The sequence below is a fragment of the Canis aureus genome, unplaced genomic scaffold, assembly GCF_053574225.1.
Source record: "Canis aureus isolate CA01 unplaced genomic scaffold, VMU_Caureus_v.1.0 NW_027326411.1_RagTag, whole genome shotgun sequence".
Classification (NCBI taxonomy): Eukaryota; Metazoa; Chordata; class Mammalia; order Carnivora; family Canidae; genus Canis; species Canis aureus.
The window spans coordinates 294,568-316,660 of record NW_027554412.1 but is presented as its reverse complement, the minus strand read 5'-3'; the positions used below and the strand labels follow the sequence as shown (position 1 = coordinate 316,660).

Genomic DNA, 22,093 nt, shown 5'->3' with positions numbered 1-22,093 from the left:
GGGTATGAGAGCTCCATTTCTTCCACATCATCACCAACACTTGGTATGTCAGTTTTTTTGAGTTCAGACATTCTGATTCTAATGGGTGGGTAGTGGCATCCCATTGTGATTTTAACTTGCATTTCCAACTGGGTTATTTGGTGCTTTATGGATGCCTAGTGATACAGTGGAACTGTTGTGTCCCTTTATATAGTTTTGTGATGCTGGATACATTATTCGATCTCTCTGTGCCTTGGTTTATTTATCTAAAAATATATAGATGAAGAAAACTGTACCATATACTTCAAAAAAGTTGTTATTAAAATTCATGGACATTGCAAATGTAAAATGCTTTGCAAATTACATAAGTAATAGATATTATCATTATGATGGTTAAATTGCTGCATGATTTTGGGCAAATCACTTCAACTTATTTGAGGATTACTTTCCAGTTCTGTAAATTGAGGCTAAATAAGGTGACCTCTAAGTTTCCTTCAAGTACAAAAATGTTCTTGTCTAAAAAATATACTGATGTTCCAATACCACATATATATATAACACATTTATGGAAAAGTACTCCTTAATGTGGAAAAAATGATAGCAAAACATTAAAAAAATGCAAACTTTATAATTTCTTATTATCTTAGCTACGCCATATTTTAGAATTTTAACACAGATTTCTATTTTTCTGTGTCTTATGTGGAGGTGGTTACTAATAAGACCTTCCTTCATCTCTGTAACTACTCTGATCCAGAGAGAAAGAAATTTTAGTATTCATACACAAGTTCATCCTCTATTCCAAATATATGGAATTCAAAATATTCAAAATAATGTGGTCATTTCACTAAATATCATGCAGTTTAAGGCATTTTTGTGAAGTTTAAAAAACTTTATCTGCTGGGGCACCTGGGTGGCTCAGTGGTTGAGTGTCTGCCTTTGGCTCAGATTGCACTCCCCATGTCCCGGGATTACATCAGGCTCCCCCCAGGGAACCTGCTTCTCCCTCTGCCTAGGTCTCTGCCTCTCTGTGTGTCTCTCATGAATAAATGAAATCTTTAAAAACAAAACAAAACTCTACCTGCTTATTCAGATCAAGAGCCAGGCCAAATTTTGGGATGATAAAAGGTCTAGGAATCACTTCTATCTGGATTTGCATATAAATGAAATCATTTAAAGGAACACCTAATTGGAATTGGGATCAAGGGAACTGTGCTATGAAACTATTGGAGGATTCGAGGTTCCCTATTTTAATAATGTTCTGCCAAACATCTGTTTTATTGCTTAAAATCACGTAAACAAATAATAAGATATTTGATAGAATAGCATCTCAAAGTTGCTTTTTAAATTATTTAGAGATTTAAGGATATAACTTGTATCTAATGTATTTCTTAGCAATTGACCTAAACATGTTAATTCCCTCATAATTTCAATGACTTCATTATATTTTGATGCAGTTTAACTGCTCGGTTTGAAATATACTCACAGTGACATGTTTTTTCTTTAAGTCTTCCTGAGTACATTATGATTTGTCCATATTCCATAGAGTTCAACAGTCATCTATTAGATTGGAGAGAAACAGTAGCAAGCAGGAGCCAATTCCTTCCTTCATATTCTCCAGTATTTAGCAGTTGAAAGCTGACAAAGTTAAACCAGTGGCCTCCCATTTCTGCATAAGAATTCTGTTTTTCCAATATTTTATTTCATCATTTCACTGTCTTATTTTAGTTTCATTATTTCCATTTCCGGGCTTGATATTATTGGATTTGTTTTTACAACAGTTGTAGAATTACAATGATAGCTCCAGTTTTTTCTCCCTGACTGTATTCACACCCTTGGCCATCTCATTGTGAGTGGGGTGACTGTTCATCCCTCAATAAGCAACTCAGCCAGCTAACTTTCTTTGGTTAGTGGGATGTTAGCTGACCTGACTGACACAAACCAAGTCTTGAAGAAGGTGTCTGTGGCTTGCTAACACTGTGGACATCACCACGAGAATATCTTTGGGCTAGCCTGCTGGAGGATGTGAGAAAGTGGGCACAGCCAGAGTCACCCTGCTTATGCCCAGTCACCTGGATCAGGCAATGGCCAGCTGACCCCCAGTTGTGTGAACTGGTCCAGCAAAGGTTGGCAGAACTGCTAAACCAATCCTCAAATCACCCCAGATGCATGAGCAATAAACACAACATTCTCTCCAGCAATGCAGCAATGCAGTGTTATTGTCACAATAGACAAGGACACACTACCAAGTCCTATCCTTAAGCAACTTCTCTTCACATATATAATATTTAAAAAAAAAAAACAACTAAAGAGACTATTTGGAGTGGCTGAGCATCTGCCTTTGGCTCAGGTCATGATCCCGGGGTCCTGGGACTGAGTCCCACATCAGGCTCCCTGCATAAAGCCTGCTTCCCCCCTGCCTGTGTCTCTGCCTCTCTCTCCATGGCTCTCATGAATAAATAAATAAAACCTTTTTAAAAAAAATAATAATAACCCTTAAACAGACTATAAGGGTAGAATAGTCTAGAACAAAAAGGTATGGATATCTTTTGGTCAAATTTTGCAAGTATGCCAGGAATCTCCTATGCTGTTGATGGTGAATGAGAAAAAGTTTTATACCCACATTGTTTGACAAGATGGATTGATTAATACCATCAGAACTTTCATTAGGATAAAAAGGATAAAAGCCAGTGACAAGTCTGATGCTTTTCTGACTTAAATAAATTCAGGTAGGTGTCTTAAAGAAAAATTGGAGTTTATTGTTTGTTTGAAGTGCAGTTAGGTGATATAGTTACAAGGCATTGGTTCTCAACCCTGGCTGCATATCAGAAGCACAAGAGGAGGGTTCCAAAAATACCCATGTTCAAGCCCATCCCAGACCCCCTGCACCGGCATGTCTGGGAATGAGGCCCAGGTTTATACATTGTTTAACAGCCCTTCGGATTTTCTAATATGCAGGCCAGGCTGGCAGATATTACCCTAAGAGGAATGATTGCATTATATAAGAGATAATGCTAAACATTTCATTCTGACCTCAAAAAGTAGGTTTCTTACAAGAGTAGGCTTCTACCCTTTTTTTGCAAAAAAGGTAGTGGTCGGTCAGTTCTTTGGTGACAAGGTACAGAGCAGAATGATTTAAAGACTTGAAACATATGGACACTGGAAGGTCTTCCAGAGTAGTTAGAGCTCACTGTCTTGTGAACATTGTTGGCATGTAGGTTTTATTTAAGTTTTTATTTAAATTCAACTTAGTTAACATATAGTGTAATATTAGTTTCAGGTGGACAATATAGTGATTCAGCTTCCATACATCACCTGGCACTCATCACAAGTGCACTCCTTAATCCCCATCACCTATTTCACCCCCCACCTCTCCTTTGGGAACCATCAGTGTGTTCTCTAGAGTGAAAAGTCTGTTTCTTAGTTGGCCTCTTTCTCTCTCTCTCTTTTTTTTTTTTTTGTTTCCACATATGAGTGAAATCATACGGTATATGTCTTTCTCTGACTGACTTACTTCACTTAGCATAATACTCTCTAGCTCCATCCACAGCATTGCAAGTGGCAAGATTTTTTTTTCCTTAGATATTATTTGACAGAGGGAGAGAGCACCAGCAGGAGAAGGGGCAGAGGGAGTGGGAGAAGCAAGTTCTCTGCTGAGCAGGGAGCTTGATGCGGGGCTCAATCCCAGGACCCCAGGAGCATGACCTGAAGTGAAGGCAGACACTTAACTGAATGAGCCACCCAGGCGCCCCAAGATTTCATTGCTGAGTAATATTCCATTATGTGTGCATATCTGCTCATTTGTTAATTGGATTGTTTGTTTTGAGGGTGTTGAGTTTTAGAACTTCTTCATATAGTTTGGCTATTAACCCTTTATCAGATTTGTCATTTGTAAATATCTTCTCCCATTCTGTAGTTTGCCTTTTAGTTTTTTTTTTTTTATTGTTTCCTTCCCTTTGCAAAAGCTTTCTATTTTGATGAAGTCACAAGAGTTTATCTTTGCTTTTGTTTCCCTTGTGTCAGGAGACATTTCTAGAAAGAAGTTGCTGCAGCTGATATCACAGAAGTTACTGCCTGTATCCTCCTCTAGGATTTTGATTTCATGTCTCACATTTAGGTCTTTCATCTATTTTGAATTTATTTTTGTGTATGCTGTAAGAAAGTAGTCCAGTTTCATTCTATTGCATGTGGCTGTCCAGTTTTCCCAGAAGCATTAGTTGAAGAGACTTTTTCCTACTGGATATTCTTCTCTTCTTTGTCAAAGATTAACTGACCATACAGTTGTAGGTTCATTTCTGTGTTTTCTCTTCTGTTCCATTGATCTCTATATCTATTTTTGTGCCAGAACCATACTGTTTTGATCACTATAGCTTTGTCATATAACTTGAAGTCCGGGATTGGCATCCTCCAGCTTTACTTTTCTTTTTCAATATTGCTTTGGCTATTTAGGATCTTCTGTGGTTGCATACACATTTTAGGATTGTTTATTCTAGTTCTGTGAAAAATGTTCTTGGTATTTGATAGGTATTACATTAAATGTTTAGGTTGTTTTGGCTAGTATATTTGTTCTTCCAACCCATGAAGATAGAATGTCTTTCCATTTCTTTGTGTCATCTTGAATTTCTTTCATCAATGTTTTATACTTTTCAGAGTAAAGGTCTTTCTTTCACCTCCTTGGTTAGGTTTATTCATAGGTTTCTTATGGTTTTTGGTGCAATTGTAAATGGGATTGACTCCTCAATTTCTCTTTGTGTTGTCAGCATATGTTTTGATCTAATAATTTCTACCTGTCTTGTTCAGTGTAGCACACAGTTCAATAATCTTGTAACTTTCAAAAGCTTTTCATTAACAATTGCTCCTTAAGCCCCTCAGTCTCCTTCCCCCAAGAATGTACTAACCAAAGCTGAAGCAAAGAAAAGTATAGTGCTTCTATAAATCAAAAACTCCCACAAAGATTATGGGTTTGGAAAATGGTAATTATGATTTCTGCCTCCATAGCAAGTTGAACTACTGTTTGAATACTTTAAGTGGTAATATTGCTTGCTAGCATAAGAATTCTAGTTTTTTTAAAAAAAGATTTCATTTATTTATTAATGAGAGACACAGAGAGGCAGAGACACAGGCAGAGGGAAAAGCAGGCTCCCTGCAGGGAGCCCGACGTGGGACTCTATCCCAGGTCCCCAGAATCAGGTCCTGGGCTGAAGGCACGGGCTGAAGCCTGTGCTAAACCGCTGAGCCACCCAGGCTGCCCAAGAATTCTAGTTTTAAGTTCAGATAGGTTTAGATTCAAAATCTGGTTTTATCACTAATTTTGGTTTTGTCATTTTAAAAATGGAGATAATAGTTAATGGTCAGTTGCTCATGAGGTTGCTGAATGTATTAAATAACATGTCGCAGAAAAGTGTCCTTCACAGTTCTTGGCAGACAGTAGTACTCAATACATGTTATCTATAATAATGATAATAGTTATTTTAATTACTATTATATCATAAGGCAATCATTCTATTTTATATTACTTGGCAGCTCTGTACGATATTTAGGCCATTATATATTTTCTCAGAACTTCCAGTGACTGCAGTCATATTCTGAAGTACTGGGTGTTAGGACATTGACATATGAATTTGAGGCAGGAGCACAATTAAGCCCATAACAAAAAGCTTTGGAATCTTCTCCCAGAGTATGAAACCAGAGCATAGTGACCAAGGACAGAACACAGCTAGAGCTGATTCATTGAGGTAGGGTTTCTTTGAGCGTCTTTCCATTAGTACCCAGGGCTGCCCTGACTTGACTTCTGTCCTTCGTGAGACTTGGTCCTTTGCTTTCTCTTTTTTTTATGAGCAATCCCCATTCCACGTGATGCACTCTTTTCTTTTCCCTTTAAGCTAGCCAGAATTAATTTCTATTGTTTGCAATAAAAAAAACAAAACTAAACAAAAAAAAAAAAAACCTCTGACACATACCCTGAAGTTTGTTCCCCAAGTGTGGACTCTAGACAACTTGTGCCGAAAGGTGGCATCACCCTTTGGAAGTCCTTGTGACCAGAACCAACAAATTCCCAATTTGAGTTGGACCAAAAGAAAACTCCCTATATCCCTGGGTGGCGCAGCGGTTTAGCGCCTGCCTTTGGCCCAGGGCGTGATCCCGGAGACCCGGGATCGAATCCCACGTCGGGCTCCCCGTGCATGGAGCCTGCTTCTCCCTCTGCCTGTGTCTCTGCCTCTCTCTCTGTGTGTCTCTCATGAATAAATAAATAAAATCTTTAAAAAAAAAAAAAGAAAACTCCCTAATTGTGTATGTGTGCAGATATTTTACTTTATGAGTGAATTAAATTACTTATATGCTTAATAATAATTTGTTCAAAGAATATATGCTGGGAAAGGATTAGGAGAAAGTGCTCTTTTTTAAAAAAAAATTCTATTTATCACTGAAAAACCTTATTTTTTTTGGTTTAGTTAACAATTGTGAAAGTTCCCTTATGAAGACCAGGAAAAAAGTTGGGCTAAACGGACAGAACACAAATTCTCTGGTAAGAAATGTGTTGCTTGGTAATAAAAGGTTTCGAGTGAAAGTCAAACCCATAATGCTTGATTTACAGGGTGGCTCTGACAAAGACTACTATTTATACTCAATGTTCATCCTCTATCTCCCCTTTTTATGGTATTAGACTATTTTAGTTGGGTCCATGGCCACCCGGAATAAAGGTGACATCTTCCAGCCTCTCTTGCAGCCAGTTGTGGCCATATGACTATAGCTATTGGATGAGTTACATGGACAGTTTTATGGTTTGTACCCTCCCCTTCTCTTTTATTCCTTGCCATGACTAATTATGGATCTAGTGGGCTCTATTAGACAATGCAGACAAGGGCAACATCTAGAAGAGCACTAGGCCAAGAGAGAAGGAACATGGCCATCTGCTGATTTTATGGGACAGACCCTTGGCACCACCTTGAATACTAAGATCCTTAGTATTGGAGAAAAATAAGCTTCTCAAAAAAAAAAATAAGCTTCTCTGTTGTTTTAGGCTCTGTATTTTGGTTTAACCTGCAACAGTATCTATGTCCTATCTGATATAGTGGCCATTAATATGCTTTTTATCCTTGATTAAATATGGGGGTAATAGAGCAGCCCGGGTGGCTCAGTGGTTTAGGCCGCCTTCAGCCCACGCTGTGATCCTGGAGACCCGGGATCGAGTCCCACATCAGTCTCCCTGCATGGAGCCTACTTCTCCCTCTACTTCTCTCTCTCTCTCTCTCATGAATAAATAAATAAAAATCTTTAAAAAAATATGGGGGTAATAGTGGTAAATGGGACTATAACCAAATTAGAACTGTTGGTAATGAGTTGTATTCAACATGCTCAGTGAACGATGAACATGTACAATATTCACTTTTATCATATGTTGAAAGTGAGAGGAAGGCCCTCAACTTCAGTAAGAAATGTTATATTATATATTTCAATTCCTCTTAAAAAATGCTAGCAAAGAGCATTGCCATGATTTCAAGAGGTTTGCCAAAGTAGCTTGTATTGCAGTATAGTGGGTTTTGTTAATGGCCTGATCCTATCACTTCAGAGCCAAAAACAACTTAATTTCTTGATGTTTAAGAGAAAAAAAGAGAATTTCTTAATAAAATCAAACTCTGGTGCAAACAGCTCTATCATGCTGTGTATAAGTCCTTTCAAACATCAAATACTCAATTTTCTTCCATCTTCAGAGGAAAAAAATAATGACATCATATTGGACACATTATAAAACCACATACATATGCTGTAACAGAAGTGGGAATGCTTTTCAGAGTCAAATGGAACCAAAGAATGGAAATCATTTGCCCCTAACTTCCAACTCAAAGCATACAACAGTCCAGCTCTTGAGTGTGGTATGTTCCTTGATTTGGTCTTTGACAGAATGCTGAAAGTAGTCCTCAATTGGAAGTTTGTCCATAATTTCAATCCAAATATCCAGAGCCATTTGTCAGATCCATAAAACATTTTCTGCCAGTTCTGATGACCTATAATTGTGAGTTAGCATTTTTTTTATCTAATAGAATAAAAAATGAAAAATAAAACCAGGGGATCCCTGGGTGGCGCAGCGGTTTGGCGCCTGCCTTTGGCCCAGGGCACGATCCTGGAGACCCGGGATCGAATCCCACATCAGGCTCCCGGTGCATGGAGCCTGCTTCTCCCTCTGCCTGTGTCTCTGCCTCTCTCTCTCTCTCTCTCTGTGACTATCATAAATAAATAAAAATTAAAAAAAAAAAAAGAAAAATAAAACCATTTGAACTTGGAATCTAATCTAGCACTTTAGCTATCCATTTTTGAGGTTGATGTCAATTTTTGGTGAAAAGATTTCAAATCTTAAAATCTTTCTAACAATTACATAGTTTCTCTTTAATATTCTCATGAGTGTTCTTTTAAAAATTACCTAAAATGGATGTCTCCTATGTACATCTAGTGTCTAATAAGAGCATCTTGTGTTCCAAAAGTCAAGGAAAACCTTTTTTTTCAGAGTTTACATTTTCAGATTCTTTAGGGCTAAGATTCTTAACTGGGATCCATGAGTGAATTTATGAGTCTATGAGCCCACTCACTGAAATTACATCAAAATTTTGAGGATGCAGAGCCATAGCTTTCATCAGATTCACACAAACATTCATAACCCCCAAATAGACTAAGAGCTTATAAGATATTGGATAATAGATACTAAATAAGTGTTTAATATAACCTGGCTCTATACCATTAAAATATTAAAACAGTTCAATCCTTTTGCAATGATGAAAGCAAAATATCTATTGCAACAGCCCACAGTTTTCAAACCTTATTATTTTTCCTCAGTTGTACCAAGTCTTGATACTGTGATACTGAAGCCAGAGCCCTGCAGTGGCTGCTTAATGGAGAATATAACTCAAGATTGGAATAAGAGTTTGATGTTTACTGCATCAGTTTCAAAGTCCAGCTGTAAATATACTATAGTTGAGAAACAGAGCAATATAATCTTTTCAAGCTTGAAAAAACAGTGATGCATAGCCAAATACTTTGAACTGTTTGCTTAAGAACAAATCTATTTCAAGATTTGATTACCACTAACTCAGACTTTTTCATCACTAAGTCCTTTCAATTCCATATCATGTGTTTCAAATTTTGTCTGCATAACTTATTTTTGTTCTACTTTTCTGTCAAAAACAATGTGGAAATCCCAGGTTATATAATTGAGGACTTGGAGAGGCCATATACATCTAGCCAACCAAAATAAAATGAAAGCTATTATCATGAAACATGCTTAAGGAAGTGTATCCTTTGTTCGGGTAAAGAGTGCCAACATTTGTGATCTTAGAATGAAGTCAAAGGAAACTAAAATGGGTTTTCCTTAATGCAACCATGTGCAGAATCACTCTTTACCAAACATATGATCCATAAAAATATTTGTGCATATTTAGATACCCATGAGAACAAATCAATTTCAAGTAAAATAATAATGTATTATTTTTATAATATACCTGGAGGCTGAAGTCATCCCATTCATCTTCCTTACTTGGGTTTATTATCCTACACATTTGATAAGTCAAGTGGAAGCCTCTCTGCACACCCTCTCTGTATATAGAGCAGACACCAAACTGCTAATTTCTTTCTTCCTCCTTCCTTGTGTCAGGTTGACCATGCAACACATTTGAATTACTGTTAGAAGGTAAATGTTGCATGGCTTTGAACCAATATCTCTCCTGTCTATAGAGTTTTAAATTCACATGTGGGTGTTCTAGAAAGAGGAGGTTACCAATGTGTAGAGTTGTGAAGAGTCACCAAGGAAGGCAATTTAGATTTCTTTGTGGAGGGGTCAAGAGAGTAGGAGATTTTTCTGATAGGTACCTGATGGAATAAGGAAAACATTTCTCTATGGGGTGGCAGTGGAGAAAGGCTGACCATTACTGGACTGGCTATTGTATAAAATTGCCACAAAAATGCTTAATAAAGAGAAAATGAACAGCATATGGACTCTGGTTGAGGCTTCATGAAAACATTCAGGGAAAGAAAGAACAAAGGGCAATCTTTCCAATGTATATAGAAGAAGTAAGATGTTTTCCTAAGTTTTTCTATCACTGTCAGCATTTGGGATGGAAATATGCTGTAGGAAAAAGATTAACTCCAGTTTGCTTAGAAAGAATTTTCCCTGAAAATAATCCTGTGTGTTTTTAATATGTCGGGTTACATTGCCAATCAGTTCTATTTGGTAATTTTCAGTATGATTTCTTTTTAACCCATGAATTATTTAGAAGTAGGTTTTAAAATTTCTGAATTTATCAATTTCTTGGCTCTCTTTAGCTATTGATTGCATTTGTAACTTTGTTGCATTGTATTTTTGAGTTGTGTTTGTGGTCAAGTGGTGATCAGTTTTTGAAAATGTTCAATGTGTGCTTGAAATTAATATGTATATGCCATATTTATTTATAGGACTGTATACATATACAACATATATATGTATACACACACATATATATGTTATGTCAAGCTTAATAATTCTGTTGTTCAGATTTTCTCAATTTCTACTTAATTTTGATCTATTCAATCTGCCTCTCAGAAAGGTATGTTAACCTCTTTCTGCTATGATCTATATGATTTTCCACTATGATCTAAATTGTTAGCCACCCCTTCCTGCCACCTCTTGTTTTTCTGCTTACTTTTTGGCATGTATTTTGAGGTTATGTTTTTAGGTGGATACATAATCAGAATAATTATGTCTTCCTGGTAAATTTATCACTAAGTAGCTCTTGATCTTTAATAATGCTGTTTTGTGCTTAAATCTGTTTAGTATACATCACCTTTTCTTTGGTTCCTATTTATCTGGTGTTGTGATCATCACTGGTTGCTCAACCAGCATCCATTTATCCCTCTTCTAGTAGAACCAGGACCTCAGTTTTGTTCAGGTAGCCACCTCTTTCTCACACAGCTAAGTGTCTCAGGAGAAGGTTTGTTTGGTTTAAGGGTGAATCCATTCTTTTTTTCAGTTGATAGATCATTAGGCGTGGGATTCAGTGCTGGCCAAAATGAAGTGTGTGGGTAGGTAGGGAGTCTTTGGGAAAGTGTCCTTCTTCTGAGCAAGAGCTGGGGTCTCTTATTTCCACCTGGATATTGCTGTTTCTGGTAAGACACCCAGAATCGCTGCAACCATCTCGTTAGAAGCCTAAAAACCCAAACAGGGATGTCAGAGCACAGAGATGGAAAAGACCTGGGTCCTTTATACAACCATTTGCCTAATTTCTTCTTGCATATCCTTTTAATTTTTTATGTGTAACTTTCCTTCTAGTGCCTTATATAACCTGAATGAAGTTGATTAGCTTCAGACCTGAACACAGGTTTTTTTCTTAACCTCTTAAGAGGTACATTCTTCCATTTATATTCATTTACTAATATATTTGCTCTTCTGTCATCTTATTTTGCTGTTTTCAACTTCTTTTGCTTTTTAATCTTTTGTCATATATACTAACTTTTATCTATTTTTTTCTTGATAACTTTTGTAATCAGGGCAGCCCCGGTGACCCAGTGGTTTAGTGCCGCCTTCCGCCTGGGATGTGATCCTGGAGACCTGGGATCGAGTCACACGTCGAGCTCCCTGCATGGAGCCTGCTTCTCCCTCTGCCTGTGTCTCTGCCTCGCTTTCTCTCTCTGTCTGTGTCTGTCATGAATAAATAAATAAAATCTTTAAAAAAAACTTTTGTAATCATGTTTTCATTCTGCAAGCAGGTGCCTTTAAAAATAAGAAAAATTCTCAATGTTCAATGCCAGTTTTATAAAAGCAAAAATTGATACAATTAAATGGTAGCAAGAATGAAATAAATCATATATATACATGTAATGAGATGTTGATAAGCAAATGAAGTGGTAATATTGATATTCACCTGGAAAAAAATTTTAAGAGATAATGATAAAAACAGTTTGTAAAATTCTATGTACAGTTGACCTTTTGTGACTTCCTATAGTTTGTTCCCATTCCCTTTATATTTAGCAGAAATTCTGTTATGTTTCTGGCATGTAACGCCACTTTTCCTAGTTTCCACATCTAGTTCAGGCTTTCTTCTATTTTTATCTTCCATTGGTCCTATCATTAGCCTGAGTGGTGGTGTAAGAATTAGAGTTTTTATTTCTTCTGTAAGTCTTTTTTTCCCTTTAGTGTTGGGTTTCATTCATTCGTTCCTTCAATAAATAATAGTGACTACCAACTAAGTGCCAGGTATTTAAGTGTTAAGGTTAAGTATTTATGCTTAATTGTAATATTTTATCATCTATAAACTAAAAACAAAAGAGGCTGGAAGATAGAAGGTGTTAGAAAATAAAAGCCCAATAAAGTAGCTTTGACTATGAATGAATAGGAGAGATAACTTCTCATTATGTATTTGTTGTTTTCCAACTGAGTAAGTAGAGTAGTGATCAGAAGAGAGTTCAAGGAAAGTAAGAGATTAGTAAATCTGAAGTTCCTCTTATTATTTTTTTTAAATATTTCTTTATTTTTAAAGATTTCTTCCCAGCAAGTGGGAAGGGAGAGACAGAGGGTGAGAATCCCAAGCAGCCTCCCTGCTGCGCCCAAGAGCCCAACGCAGAGCTCAATGTCATGACCCATGAGATCATGACCTGAGCTGAAATCATTAATACTTAACTGAGCCACCCAGATGCCCCAGTTTAAAGCTGGTTTCAAGGTGTGAATCTTATTCTACAACTTACCAGGAAAATCCTGCCATGTCACTATGTAAGAAAATCAATAGCCTTTTAATTATCTATGCTTCAGTTTCCTCTGTAAAATGGGCTAAAAAAAAATAGTGACCCTTCTAGGTCTAGCCTAAGGATTGAGTAAATACAGGCAAATGGAGTAATAATGACATAGCTTTATATATTATAATGATATTACATATTACTACATGATATTAATAAATTCTATTATATAATGATATTATATTAATATGTCAGGCACTTTGTACTTACTTTTCATATGTTAGCTAGCCCCTTTAATCCTCATGTACCCTATGAAGTCAGTGTGATCTTTCTTATTTTGCAGATGAGGTTTAGAGGCTTACTCAAAACATTTTTCCCCAGGAAATAAATTTTTTTTCCCTAGAAATTTCAAAGATATGAAGACTAGTAATTACAGGGAAAAAAACCTGAAATTATGCTTTTTTAGAAGGCCAAAGTTATTGTTAACTTAAGAATAAATGTATCACCCACAGTTGTTCTCACCAATTACATTTTGTTGAAATGAAAATAGAATTTATTGAGATGATAATTGCATACGGGACAACTATTTGCATTGGAATGTTTTTGGTTTTATTTGGAATTGAGCAGGAAGCACAAGAACCTTTGTTTTGATTTAAAGATTTTATTTATTTATTCATGAGAGAGAGGCAGAGACATAGGCAGAGGGAGAAGTAGGCTCCCTACAGGGAGCCCGATATGGGACTTGATCCTGGGACTCCAGGATCACGCCCTGGGTGTGAAGGCAGGTGCTAACCCGCTGAGCCACCCAGGTGTCCCGCACAAGAACCTTTGACTCTGTGGAAGACCCATTGTGAGAAATGGGATTCACACTCTCACACATTTAGTGACACAATAACTGAGAAGAGGAGAAGGCTTTGTAGCACCTATTATGCTTTTTAATACATAGAATTGTTGCTTTTCTTTAAGAGAGAAATGCAAGAGATCCAAGCTAAGGTTTACTCCCTGAGAATGTTCTATAACCTGTCATGGTTTGTTACACAATAACCTGCCATTGTTTGTTTCTTAATATTTGCCTACTTATTCACCCAAATCAGAGCCCAGTCAAGGACAGTTTATTCCTGCTCCCCTTCTGTCACCTGCATTACCTGAAGCAGGCAATTTACTGGCTCCCTCCACTGCACACTTCCCCACTGAGTACCTGCTATGTGAGGTGAGTGAGATGGAGTCTCCATGTTGTAGTCTCTACAGAACCCAATGAAATCAGCATAAATCCATTCCTTGCCTTGGTTCCTCAGGGATGGATACAGTTAAGTCTAAAGCAATCTATGTTGTCATTACCTGAGTCCGTTCAATCAGCGGAAAGCCCAGAGGTTTACTCAGTGGCTCGAGGAAGTGAAACTCTTTTGAATGGAGTGATGTGAGGATATGACCTTTGGAATTGCTGCAGCCCTTTTGCAACTATGAGGGAACCCAGCTGAGGAAGACAACATACAGTAGAGGGGACAGCCAACATAATTTCAGACAATAAAATTCAAACTATAATGGAAGTTTACTTGAAGATCACTCTACCTTTGGAGAGTGGTTACAAGGTCCAGTAAATTCCCTTTATTTTATTTTATTTTATTTTATTTTTATTTTTTTTTAAAGATTTTATTTATTTATTCATGATAGTCACACAGAGAGAGAGAGAGAGAGGGGCAGAGACACAGGCAGAGAGAGAAGCAGGCTCCATGCACCGGAAGCCCGACGTGGGATTGGATCCTGGGTCTCCAGGATCGTGCCCTGGGCCAAAGGCAGGCGCCAAACTGCTGCGCCACCCAGGGATCCCTCCCTTTATTTTAAATGCCATTTTGAGTTAGGGTTTCTGCTTTGCAACTACATGCATCTTAGTCAGTGCTGACAGTGGTGTCAGACAACAGGCTTGTAGAGAAATGTATGAAATCCAGGACTGTTTATTTAGCCATATGGTAACATAGTCAATAATAACTTGGTTTTTATTATTGCAGCTGATTAACTGCTTCCTGATGTCTTTTGTGTGTACCCTACATTGTATTATCTTTCTCACTTTTGATGTGGTCCGTACACATTTGTGTTCCTTCTTTTTGTTCATCCTTGGTGATCTGGCTCAACATCTTTCCTTGGTTCTCTAAATTGCCTTTCAGAACTTTGCACAGTTCTGCTCCTCCAATTTGGCAGGCTTTTCCCTGTCCTGCACTTCCCATATAGTTTGTTCACCTGCCAAAATTGTTTGTTTAAAGAGCATCCAGCTCTTCTGGAATCCTTTCTTCCCATCAAGTCTTTTTTTTTTCCTCGTCAGTGCCCTACACTTGTTGAAATTTGCTTTCCCAGAACTGATTATTTTTCCCTCATCAGCTTCTTTCCTTTTCCTTAGGAAAGGAACTTTTTTTTTTATTACTTTTACAGAAGCTTTAGTTCTCTTTTAAGTCTTTATTAACTCTGCCATTATTGAGAATTGATTTTAAAAGGACTTTTCCCTTATGATGCATTTTTAAGCAAGTAACTATCTCCAGTATATTTTAAATCTATTTCACAGTTTGTTGTTGACCCATTTTCTACAGACAATATCGGGGAAGTTAGAAACCTGTCTGATCACTACACTGGGGTATTTGGATTCCTGTCCTTGTATAATTCCAGTCCTTGTATAATCTGCTAAAATAGCTATAATTATCCCCCACCCCACTCCTAGCTCATCATATGCATACCTCTTTTCAAAGTGACTTTGTAGCTTTTTTGACCCATGACTTCAAATGCAGCAGAGGTGATGTACTAGTTTTTCCTAGGATTCAAGAAGCCTTGTATACATGTGCTTGTTCTCCTAGAACTTGGCCCAGCCTCCATGTGAACAAACACTGGTTAGCTTACTGGAGGATGAGAGACTCCATGGGAGATTCATGTCAGCTCATCTGTCCCAGGTGAGGCCCTAGACATATGAGAGCCCAGCTAGTAAAAGCAAAGCTAACCTCCCGATGATAGCAGATGCATGAGGGTGCCCAGCTGAGTCTAGTCCAAATTGCTGACCAGCAGAATTACTAGCTAAATAAGTGGTTGTTTGGAATGGTTTGTTAACCAACAAAAGCTAATTGATAGAGAAATATTTAAATCTCTGAGGATACCATCATGGAAGGAGAGTGCTAGGAATGGGGGAGGCTATGGGAAAGGAAAATTGGTGGTAAGGAAGAAAGAGCCCAACAGGGCAGGCAATGTCAGTCAGAGGTCAACTGTGAGAATGGCTGGGAGGCAGAGCTGAGGTTGGTATTACAGAGTAAGTTTTCTTTAGTCCTGCCCTAACCCCAGAATCTCCCACAAATGACTCCTACTCATGTTTGCCTTGGATGCGTGGTATTTTTCAGAATCAAAGAAAAGAGGTTGTGTTTCATATCTGCAATCACAAGGGTATGAAGGGAGGAAGGAAAGGGGAGTAGTTGCCAGAAGTGAGACTTGGGTTAACTGAACATCTAGAAGAACCAAGCAATGATTAGAATTGTGCAGTAAGTCAGAAAGATAGGTCCCACCCAAGAATTCCTGGAAATATTCAAAGTGTTGAGTTTTTTTGTCCTATGTAGGTTCAAGCCAATTTTATCTAAATCTTAGTGCATAAGATCACCCCACAAACCAGAGAATGTTCAGTCACCAGGAGCCATCAGGTAATACAAGCTTCTGTCTATCAGATACGTTGTGTCTTCATTTGTTTCAAAAGCTTAAGGTGGCTACTGAAAACATGGTATGGCACACCAGTTCAGGTCTGGCATTGGTAAGAAGTCATTTTAATTAATTCATTGCTAATGTTTCTTTTAGTACATCTGGGATCAAAAGAGAAATCTGCTCACCAACCAATGTAAAAAGCCAGGCAACAGCAAAACAGGTGTGAAGTTAAAACTGAATTCTTGGGTGTGTTTGAGGTAGAGGGAACAATGCAGGCAAGATGTAGAAGCAGGACAGTACAGCATATTTGGGGAAGAGAAACAGTTTAGTCTGGCTGATTATAGTGGACAGTTGTTTGAAATACCATATGATGTATTTTTCCTCCCTATTATTTCCAGAGTTAGTATTTTTTATTTGTTTGTTCGGGTAGTTGGTTGTTTTGAAAACCCTGCAGCCTTCCCTCCATTAAACAAAGAAGATGAAGATAATTTTTTGCAGGGAAAGGGAGACTGAACACTGTCCAGAACAAAGTCCTCGCTCAGCTCTAAGTTTCAAACTAGATTTTTAAAATAAAGTCTGGAGATAAATAATAGTCTCAAAAAATTAGACTTTCAAATACTCTGCAGTGCTAGAAAATCAAAAGAGTGCTTTTGTGCAGTGATGGGGAGAGGGTATGAAAGAGAACTGGGGGTGCTGTTGGTGTCCACTCATTGATCTGTATGATCTTGATCTTATATGGATGTTTGCTGTGAGAACTTTAATTGAGCTACATACTCATAATTGTATAAATAACTGAATGAATAATCAATAGAAAAAAATAGCCTTTCAAGCAATAGAGGAATGTTTTCTCAAATGTCTTGGAGCAGAGTTTTTATTTGAAGAACCAAAGTTTTGAGAGGTGGCCTCAGAGAAAGATGAAGAATACCATTAAAAAATGTGCCCAAACATAGAGGAGAATGAAAACCTTCTACTTTGGGAGGAGATGCCTGGGAATGCAAGGAAGAAAAGGGGAAGAGGTTGCTTGCAAGCTCTTGTCCCACTTGGAGTTTGAGGGAAACAAAACAATATTAGGGATAGCTTGAGTAGGGGCAAGCCTCAGACAAGTTCCTGTGTCAGCAAAGCATCCCAGAGGAAGATGCCCCAGCACACCTGGCTGGGAGGGACATCTAAGTTGGTGAGCTCAGAGCAGCCTCATAAGATCCTCTTACAGCTTTAAGATGCTGGGAAAGTTGCCGACACATCCCAGCCCTCCAAGAGGGCCCAGCAGTGTGGTGACCTGGATGCCAGAAGAGGCCAGGGGTCCTCAAGAGAAGCTGCTGAGATGAGGCCTTCCCTTTTGACTAGGATCCATGGAAGACTCCAGGCATCAGCACAGTTGCCAGCACAACACCCCAAACTCCAGCCACACATCAGCAGCCACCAACACAATATGCCCAGCGACCATGAGAGCCCAAACTCCCTGCAGTGTGACAGGGAGGCAGACTGGTGATGCAACCATCAGGGAAACATAACTTACCTAGAGGCTCCTCTATGCCTCCCAGGAATCCTCCCTGCCTACAAGGTGCCAGTGAGGGAAGCAGGTGAGAAAAGGGAGAACACTCAAGAAGTGGGCAAACCCTGAAAAATGCCAAAGTTAATCCAAAAGAGCTATTCTTCTAAATCAAGAGAGGCTGGACACTTTTATTTGGCAAAATCAAGTTTTTCAACCATCAGCAGAAAGGCATGTAAAAATTAAAGTTCTATGAATTTCTGCACATCAAGTCAACATATGTGATTTTTTTTGTTGTTTTGGACCAGAGTACATGTAGAATATATTTGAAAAAGAATAGTGGGAGAGAAGACCGGTGAGGTAGATTGAAATTAGAACACAAAAGTATTCTATAAAGGAAGGGAAATCGAAGACATTTATGTTAGTTTCCTTGATCTCTGAATAGAAGGGCCAGGACTACATCTGATCATCTAAGAATATTTATTTAGAATGTTATTATTATTATCATCATCATCATAATTATTACTTTTAGAAGGTTATTATTAATGTTTTTTTCCTGGGAGACAATATGCTAAGTGAAATAAGCCACTCACAGAAGGACAAATACTGAATGATTCCACTTCAATGAGATTTTCTGTGACTATTCTAAAATGAACTCAGAGAAGCAGAAAAACGAATAGTAGTTGCCAGGGGTGGGGGCTGGGAGGGAATGGGAAGATGGTCAATGGCTATAAAGTTTCACTTATGATACATGAATAAGTTTTAAAAAATTTTAGAATATTCTAGAAACTACAACACATTGCCTATAGTTAACAATTTGTTAAGCAGGTAGGTTTCATGTTACTATACACACACACACACACACACACGTGACACAAGGAAACTTTGTTTTTAAATATTTTATTTATTTATGAGACAGAGAGACAGAGACGCAGGCAGAGGGAGAAGCAGGCTCCACGCAGGGAGCCCGATGGGGGACTCGATCCCGGGCCTCCAGGACCACCTCTGGACTGAAGGCAGGCACTAAACCTCTGAGCCACCCAGGGATCCCCGACACAAGGAAACTTTGGAAGGTGTTGGCTATGTGTATTACCTTAACTGTGGTGCTGGTATCATGAGTGTTTGCATATGTCCAAACTCATCAAACTGTACAGATTAAATCTATGCAGTTATTTGCATATTAATTAAAATTCAATAGAGTTTTTTTTTTTTTAAAGAATAAATTGAGGGTTTTCCAATGCTCAATAAGGAATTCCTCATTCCTTAAAAATAGATCTGCCCTATGACCCAGCAATTGCACTGCTGGGGATTTACCCCATAGATACAGATGCAATGAAACGCCGGGACACCTGCACCCCGATGTTTCTAGCAGCAATGTCCACAATAGCCAAACTGTGGAAGGAGCCTCGGTGTCCATCGAAAGATGAATGGATAAAGAAGATGTGGTCTATGTATACAATGGAATATTACTCAGCCATTAGAAACGACAAATACCCACCTTTTGCTTCGACGTGGATGGACCTGGAGGGTATTATGCTGAGTGAAATAAGTCCATCGGAGAAGGACAGACATTATATGGTCTCATTCATTTGGAGAATATAAAAAATAGTGACAGGGAATAAAGGGGAAAGGAGAAAAAATGAGTGGGAAATATCAGCGAGGGTGACAGAACATGAGACTCCTAACTCTGGGAAACGAACCAGGAGTGGTGGAAGGGGAGGTGGGCAGGGGGATGGGGTGACTGGGTGATGGGCACTGAGGGGGGCACTTGATGGGATGAGCACTGGGTGTTATTCTATATGTTGGCAATTGAACACCAATAAAAAATAAATAAAAAAAAAGGAATTCCTCATTCCTTCTTTGGAACATCAGTCCTCTGCCTAAAGGGCTAAAAGAGAAATATTCTTTCTCAGGAAATTATTACCAGTATTATCCAAAAATGAAAATCTCACACAGCCACCATCCAGGGCAGGTCCATTTGAGCTCTGTTGGGCTCACAAGCAGAATCTGCAGAGCTGAGAAGCTGGACCGCAAGTCTTGGCAAGAGCACATCTGTCTCACACATTTGTCTGATGCATTCATAGGCAGAGAAGAAGACAGGACTCTCCTTTACACCTTCACATTTGTTGTTTTAGCTCATAATTAGTTCAGATTAAAAGAATAACCCAAATAAATTGACTTCAGAGAGCACAATGTGTTAGCTCATCTTCTGTTTTAAATCAGCATCAGCTGGTGTTTATTGCTTCAACAAGACAGTGTAACTAAGATGACCCCTTAAGGTTTTACACCTTGCAAGTGAAGATTGGGAATAACAGCCAAAGCTTTTAAAAAGCAACACATGGGTCTAGCTGTGAGCTCCTCCCGATGTGTGCACAACACTCCAATAAGACGAGGTTTGGTTGGTGCTACCATGGCCTTGCAGTGGAGGTGCATAAAGCTGGAGGGAAAGAGCGCGCAGGTGCAGACAGCAGCATTTGCAAGCAGTCAGGAAACCGGCCTTACTGTCTTTACAGGACTGTTTGTATGGAAGTTTGGATTGCATCCACAGTGCAAATTGCACAAATTCTCATCGCAGCTCTCACCGAGGAAAGAGCTCTAATAGCTCCAGAACAAACTTTTCAGAGGCCTTCAGCCTTTTTCTCTCTCAAAAAGTGCAGTATTATACATGGTAGTTGCAGAGGAGACATATTTCCCCTTTAGCACAACCTAGACATCACACAGTGGAACTTATGAGAGTTAATGTTAATTTTTTAGGCCATTTTGGTACTATTAGTGGCATAGTTGCAAGGCCTTACTATTTTCCCAAAAGTATGACTATACCTTCTTAAATGCCTAATTTGCACTCACTGAATCACACACTGGAAGAACTTGGCTCCTTCAGGATTTAAAATATACTGAACCTACTGAAGCAGCTTGAGGGGATTCTTTGTCTATGAGTCAGTGACCGTGAAGCTGTTGGAATGCTTAGGAAACAGAGGTCCTTCTAGAGAGACAGTGTGTGAGTTTATCTCAAGTCCACTGACTCTGCTGGTAAGGATGCCCCAAACCACCTTTTCTAATGATAAATTTGAGGAGTTAAGTCTTAAAAATAACTGTATCTAATTCAGCAATTCCACTCCTGCTTGTCTACCCAAAAGAACTCAAAGCAAGGGCTTGAACAGATATTTGTACACCCACGTTCAGAGTAGCCAAATGATGGGAACAACCTGAGTGCCCCTCAGTGGGTGAATGGTTAAAGAAAAGGTGGTATATACTTACAATGGAATAGAATCCATCCCTGAAATGGAAGGAAATTCTGAAGACATGCTGAGTGAAATAAACCAAACACAAAAGACCAAATACTATATGATTCCACTTATATGAGGTTCCTAGAACTGTCAAATTCATGGAGACAGAAAGTAGAATGGTGATTACCAGGGGCTGAAGGAGGAGTTATTGTTTAATGGGTAGTTTCAATTTGGGGTTCTGGAGATGGGTTGTGGTGATGGTCACACAACAATGTGAATGAACTTAATGCCACTGAACTGTACATTGAAAAATGGCCACACTGGTAAATTTTATGTCATTTATATTTTACCATAATAAAAAACATTTAAAAATAACTGTATCAGGGGCACTTGGGTGACTCAGTTGGTTAAGCATCTGCCTTCAACTCAGGTCATGACCCCAGAGTCCTGGGATGGAGCCCCACATTGGGCTCTCTGCTCAGCAAGGGAGCCTGCTTCTCCATCTCCCTCTGCCCCTCCCCAGCTCATTCTCTCTCTCAAATAAATAAAAAATCTTTTTAAAAAATAACTTTACCCCAAATATAATGCTGACTATAGCCTTCTAGATGAATTTCATTGAAATTCAAAATTCATACAAATTTGAATTTAAAAAATCATCATGCAATAGAAAGAGCATGACTGAAACATCTGTCAGAAGGGAAACAACACTCGACAAGATGGCGAATGATCTAACATAACCTAAAGAAATAATGAAAACTTGTATAAATTAAAGCAATAGTATTAATTAAAGAAACCCCTTACCCTAGCCAAGTGGATAGACTAAGACTTATCCAACATGGCATCCCCCTGGCTATATGAGACTAGAGAGCCCTTGATTTGAGGCTGGTCTGAGTTGAACTGTGCTATAGGTGTAAAATATACATCAACTCCAAAGATTTAGTGAAAAAGAAAATGTAACGGATCTCAATAGTTTTTATATTGATTAAATGTTTTAATGAGAATATTTTGGATGCATTGGGTTAAACATAGTAAACTTAATTTCACC

The 22,093-nt window shown here is 38.4% G+C and overlaps 1 protein-coding gene and 1 long non-coding RNA gene across 2 annotated transcripts in view; one reads left to right on the top strand and one right to left on the bottom strand.

Moving 5' to 3' along the window:
- Positions 1-22,093, bottom strand: part of LOC144309457 (outer dynein arm-docking complex subunit 2-like) — a 271,308-nt gene that overhangs the window by 16,584 nt on the left and 232,631 nt on the right. The gene's annotated exons all lie outside the window — the stretch shown is intronic.
- Positions 1-22,093, top strand: part of LOC144309462 (uncharacterized) — a 186,917-nt gene that overhangs the window by 38,393 nt on the left and 126,431 nt on the right. The window contains exon 3 of the long non-coding RNA XR_013375452.1: positions 6,429-6,502. This is a non-coding gene — a long non-coding RNA (uncharacterized LOC144309462). The remainder of the gene's footprint in view (positions 1-6,428; positions 6,503-22,093) is intronic.